Genomic DNA, 6,331 nt, shown 5'->3' on the forward strand with positions numbered 1-6,331 from the left:
TAGCAACTATTTTTTCATTTTCTCTAGTTCCTTATAAAATACTTTTAATCCAGTAACACAAAACTTAATATTATATAAAAAAAAACTCCAATTCACAGCACAGTAAATACTTTTATTCCACTTTTAATACTCTTATAGGCTAACTAGCATAGTTTCCACTAGACAACTTATCACTTCGACGGTTATCGAACGAGTGACCGAGCTCTTGACTCAATAATAAAAAATCTGTTTCAACCCCCACCACTCTCAATCCTTTTACCGGAAGTTGTCACAAAAGAGTGACGGGGTCGAGTGGTGTTGCCATTTAAGAAAAATAAAACTACCTTTTACAAAAATTATTACAATTACGTTGAAATTTTAATGCACGCTACATAAAGAATTTAAAAAAAATATTTATTGAGGATTCCTGCCACAACAATAAATTTGCTGTAATGCTGAAAGCGATTCAGCGCATCTTATTAGTTCTGGTAGCTCATTCCATCATTCGAGGGCGACAACTGTAAAAGACTTCTCCATAAACATAGAATGAACTGGCATAGTCAATTTCAAGTTCTCTGATGATCTAAGCAACTTATCAAGTGAGTAAAGTAAGAAAAGAAATCTAGATTTAAGGTAAGAATGAGTAAGCGGGTTAAACAAAATACTATACAGAAAAGAAAGAATGCGGCAATCACTTGAGCTTATTACGAAATTCAGAAACATAGTTGTATTTGCGCAGACCAAATATGAACGTAACACAAAAATTCTGAAGGCGCTCGTGCTTATTAAGTTGTTCTTCTGTAATATTAATATCGTCAGCATAATCAAGGATAAGAAGGAGAAGGGACTGTACCGAAGAAATCTTGGTATTCAGGGGTAGGAATTTGAAAAATCTTTGCAAGGACGCCGGAAACGTAAAGACCTTCCGACTAATATGTTTAAGCTGATGTTCCCATATGAATGCTCTATCTAGACACAACCCGAGATCTATAACATTGTAAGAAAAGGACAGAGACTTTGTGCTTGGCACTAATCGGTGTAACATAACTCCTGAAGAGGCCCCGTGAAGGGGTGAAACACGTGTTGAGTGATTTGGCGGTGACGGTTGTGTAATTCGCATTGTTTGCCGCATACGCATTTATCAGCGGGCTGGCGGACGGTGCACTTCATTGCACGACTACCACTGCATATGAGGAAGTGGCTAAATATTGGTTCTTTTCTTACTTAGGATGGACTTCCACAAAGTAACGCCTGATTCCATTAAACATACTGTTACATGGTTTTGTGTTTTTGACGGCTCTCTTTTTCTTCAAGCAGGTAAGCCAGCAAGATATGCTCTTATTCATTTCCACTTCACAAGTCACTCTAACCTCTCCATATACGGGACAGTAAGTACTTGCGTGCACCGCGGTTTAGTCCACCGCTGGATCACAGCTGATAGAGGGACTCTGTTTGAGCTTAAAGTAGAAATAGTTTTTCCCTAAGTTAAAACTGTAGAAATGTATATATAAATAATCTAAGTAAAAATATAATACATTTTAACAATAAAATAGACCTAGACTGTTGTGACTGATGATAGGATGGAAGGTGAGAAATTAAAGGAATAAAGATAAATAAAAAATGTAGCAAATGTTAAAGAGCGAAAGAAAAGAAAAGAAACTGAAATAAAAAGAGAACTGAAAAAATTATTGCCCCAACAAAACCTTGTTCCCAACAAAATAAGGGGTGGAACAAGGTGCCCAAATATCGTAGGACATTGAAAGGAAACGTGCAAACATTCACCAATAAAAAATAAGCTGATATAGAGAAGATGCGTGGATATAAAAGTGGTCAGTACGTGAATTAACGCGTTTAAACCAATGTATGCTAAACGATCGCATATGTATGCAAAGCGAATGATTTATAGATGTCACTAACACTTTGCCACTTAGTATGTGACCGGGCGCCCGAACAGGAAGACCTAGAAAGCGATCGTAAATATTTTACTATACACTTAACTGTGCTGTTAAAATTCGCGGAAGATATATATTTATTCTATTACCGTAATACTCATATAAAACGATACTTTAAACATTAATAGAAACCCAATTAGTTTTAGTATCTCGATTTATATTTTTTCGTACTTGATTTGTAAGCTATCTATATGGGACAAAACATCCAGCTTGGTATGTCCAACTTCGAGAATGAAATCACTCGCCGAATCCGACTCGAATAGACACGTCCAAAATACCACAATGTTTGAAAATGAAGGTATTTGACCAATGTGTTACCGATGATGACATACGGATCTGAGACGTGATCATGTACGGGCCTCATAAGAAAGCCCAAGTTCACCCAGAGAGCAATGAGAAGGGTTCTGCTTGGCTTTTATCAGAAATGGAGAGATCCGCTGAAGAACCACGATCACCGACGTTGCTCATAGCAATGGGCGGGGCACATTAGTCATGCAAATGATGGTTTTTTAGGTCAAAAGGTTTTTTTTTTATTTATATGGCCCCCGCTATTAGGGGCCTCTCGTACCCCTAACTTTTTGCGATTAGGGACTTTATTGTTCAATAATTTTTTTTCAGTCTTTTCTTTATTTATCACTCTCTTTCACGCGTCACAATATCTTTCGTTTTGCTCTTTCTTTCCTCGCCTTTCTTCCATCATCTTCTTACTCTAAGGTGGCTAGGTACATTTTATTTATTTTTATTCTTTAATTTTATCTTACATTTAATTAATCTTTATTTACACATTTATTTTACTTTCTTAATTCTTTATTACACATGTCTTTTTCTATTTCTTATTATTAGTTAACAATTTATTTTGTGCAGAGTTTATTAAGTACCTTAGGTCAAAAGGTTCTCGAGTGGCGAACACGAGCAGGTAGACGCGGCGTGGGTAAGTTCCGCTCTAGGTAGACCGACGACATAGTTAAGTCCCGGAAAATCGCTGATGATGGTCATCGTAGCCACGTCTCGGGTCGGAAAACCACACACCTTTGTCTCCAGACTTTGCGGTGTTTGGACAAAACATATATCAAAGCTACTCGAAGGCTGCCTATCCGACTTGGGTCCGACGAGTGATCTTTTTCTGTAAGATAAACATACTAAGCTGGACAGTTTGTACCAGATATATATTATCTACGTAAGATTAAAAGGTTTTTTTTTTTAAAAAAAAGGAATGAACAGCACGAGTAATAATAGCATAACAAAAAAAGCTCCTCGGTCGGTTTGCGCGAAAGTTCCATGGAGTAACAAGGCGCAGGGGACCACTACAGAGGACTTCGACTTGGACTATCAATATAAATCTCATTAACATTTCCATTCGAGCATGTCCGAAAATGCCAAACTTCGTATTTATTATGACGTAACCATCATATAATAATATAACAAACCCGTTTATATTTGTCTTCATATGCACCATTAGTGCGGTCCGAGTCAATATTCTCAAAGTTCTTCTCCATCACAACTACACTCGTTTAGGATGTGATGAAATCATGCAGCAATGACGGCGGTAACATTACTAATAGCGTCCAAATTCTAATTCTCGTTCGAACTTTTATTAGATTTTTTTAAATTTTGAAATTCGAACGCGATTGTATTGGCCGGGAATACGGAGCGTTCATGGAAGTTATACAATTTTTTTTATTATTATTAGAATCTGTGTTGCAGACATTAGCGTCAGTGCCTTTGGTATATTACATTTAATATTTACGGATTTTTTTTCACGTTTTTGCATGCTACAGAGTTAATAATCAATTTAACGACACTAACAATGTCCGGTTTTAAAAATTATGTCTCATGCGACCACTTCTTCATAACTACTCCATATTGACATCCTCAGTTTGTGCGCCAGTATCTGTGCGGCGGTTGCCGTATTCGCCACATAATGAATCTAGCGACCGCCACATAGTGGACGCTGTTATACAGCCCCAGGGGTGTCTGTCGTTCGACGGACAAGGATCACCGCTAAGTCTTTAACCCTGAGCTTCGTGGATGGTGACAGTTCTTGAACCTGTCTTTGTGCAGTAACCTTGGCCAATGAGTACTTGTTTATCGGCTTAGATCTGAGTCAGGTACAGGGAGTTTTTCTATTTTGGGATATTCTCCCTATACTAATAAAGCCTACTCAGGAAGTACACCACATCCTTGGAGGAATATATACCCTTCTTCTTCTGCAGTCTCTGAAAGTGCTCGCAAATCCGAAATCTAACCGACCAATGTACGTAAGTAAAGGACCAATATTTTGCCACTTCCGCACATGCAGTGGTAGTCGTGCAACAAAGTGCACCGTCCGCCAGCCCGCTGATAAATGCGACAAACAATGCGTTATTACACAATTACACAACTGCCACCGTCAGATCACTCAACACGTGTTTCACATCTCCACGGGGCATCTTCAGGAGTTATGTTACACCGATTAGTGCCAAATACAGTCTCTGTGTCTCTGTATCAGCGGGCTGGCGGGCGTTGCACTTTGTTGCACGACTACCACTGCATGTGCGGAAGTGGCTAAATATTGGTCCTTTTCTTACTTAGGATGGACTTCCGCAAGGTAACGCCTGATTCCATTAAATATTAAAGACCAATGTACGTCACATTTGTCGGCCATTAAACTGTCGGCATTTTGATGACTGAAAGTATATTTGGTCAGTAGTGTCAATGTCATCAAAGAAGCAAAAACAGAAACCGCACACCTTTCCCGTCAGACAATACCCGTGTACCACTATTTTGGGCAGTCAGTCTAGGCCGCCTAAAACAGCGTGGCGCTAGTCTACCTCTTTGATGTCTGGGAAAGTTGCCTCTCGGTTTCCGCTGACGTCATAGTTCGGGTTCCGAATTTAAAAAATTTCGGTGACCACATTGCAAAAATAAATATCTAACACGCGATAGGAATTTAAATGACCGCTGAGTAAGATTCTCTTTCTTTTTTTTTTTTTTTGGTCACGAGCCGGTGGACATGTAGTGGATAGGTTATAGTGATCATCTGCTGTATGAGTTGCTCATGGCATTCACACCTTCATCAAATGTCCATTTGGCCGTAAGGCTCAGGAAAAGAGATCACGTGTGAACAAGGATAACATTTGTGATCGACTCTCGTTGACAAACGATCTTGTCTTGTCTCTGAAAGCTGCCAGATGTAGACTGTTTCGAACCGGCCTTATTGGAAATAAGATCCTCTCGATAATAATAAATGAGATATGTACACACGTACGATAAAGGATTGAGCTGATTGCCTATTCAAGGCACAATATTTTATTCTTAACTTGCTTTGAATTAGTTATATTGTAACAATAACTAATTATTAACTAATTATCATAATTATGCACACTATATATATACAGGTGATGTTTTTGGTGTTAATATCTCAAAGAAACTAATGTATAGTTTATTTGTCAGCAAAAAAATTTATAAGCTTTTCACCCATATCCTATCAAACTGTATGAAGTTATCACTCTTAAATAGGTTACATTATTTTTTTATTGTCATGCAATAGGCCAATAACTTTTGGCAATACAGTCTGCAGGAACACATAGTAAACAATCATTTATTTTAATAATTCGTAGTAACTTGAATTTAGGAAGCGCTTTTTCTACCTATATTATCATTACGTTATATATATCTATATATTTAACATACATATTACATATAACGTAACGTTATTTATATAACCATTGATTTTTGGATAGGATGTACCATACATTAATTAAATAAATATTCACATCTTTACCGACTGTATTCCTATAACCAATCATTCCTTATTAAAAAAAAAAAAAACAACTTTAAAAATGAAAACGAAAATATAATCTACACATAACTTAAGGTAAAACAGGTTACTAAAAGAATTATGAAAAAGAAAATTTTAAGTGAGAATTTAGTTAACAACAATGATATCAAATGAAAAATCCGCGCCAAAAAAACTTAACTACGCCGTCATCAATGGCTGACTCACGTCAATAAATCATTAGACGCGAAACGCGTTTCTTTTTTCGGTACAATGTCCCGTACTGAAACGTGCCTGGGCTACCAATGTTGATAGTTTAAAATTTAATAGATTACCCGGTGGCCGATGTATCGCGTCGATTCATTGATTAAAAACAAAATCGATCTAAATATTTAATCACGTAGCACATTATATATTTATTGATCCGATAATTGGAGAATTACTTTTTTACTAAATTTATTTTCATTACACTTGTAAATTTAGGTTTTTAGTCTAATGTAAGCGTTTAATAATAATAAAATGGCACAAAAATATGCACAGGTTATAATTTTTACTGTCAAATATAAAAACTTTTTTTATTTTCCTTTGGAAACTGCAAGTTTAGAAACGTAAATATTAAAGTAATTAATTATTACCGTCATTA

The sequence above is a fragment of the Battus philenor genome, unplaced genomic scaffold, assembly GCF_028537555.1.
Source record: "Battus philenor isolate CCGP_79_NKW_IND1 unplaced genomic scaffold, ilBatPhil1.0.hap1 SCAF_25, whole genome shotgun sequence".
Lineage (NCBI taxonomy): Eukaryota > Metazoa > Arthropoda > Insecta > Lepidoptera > Papilionidae > Battus > Battus philenor.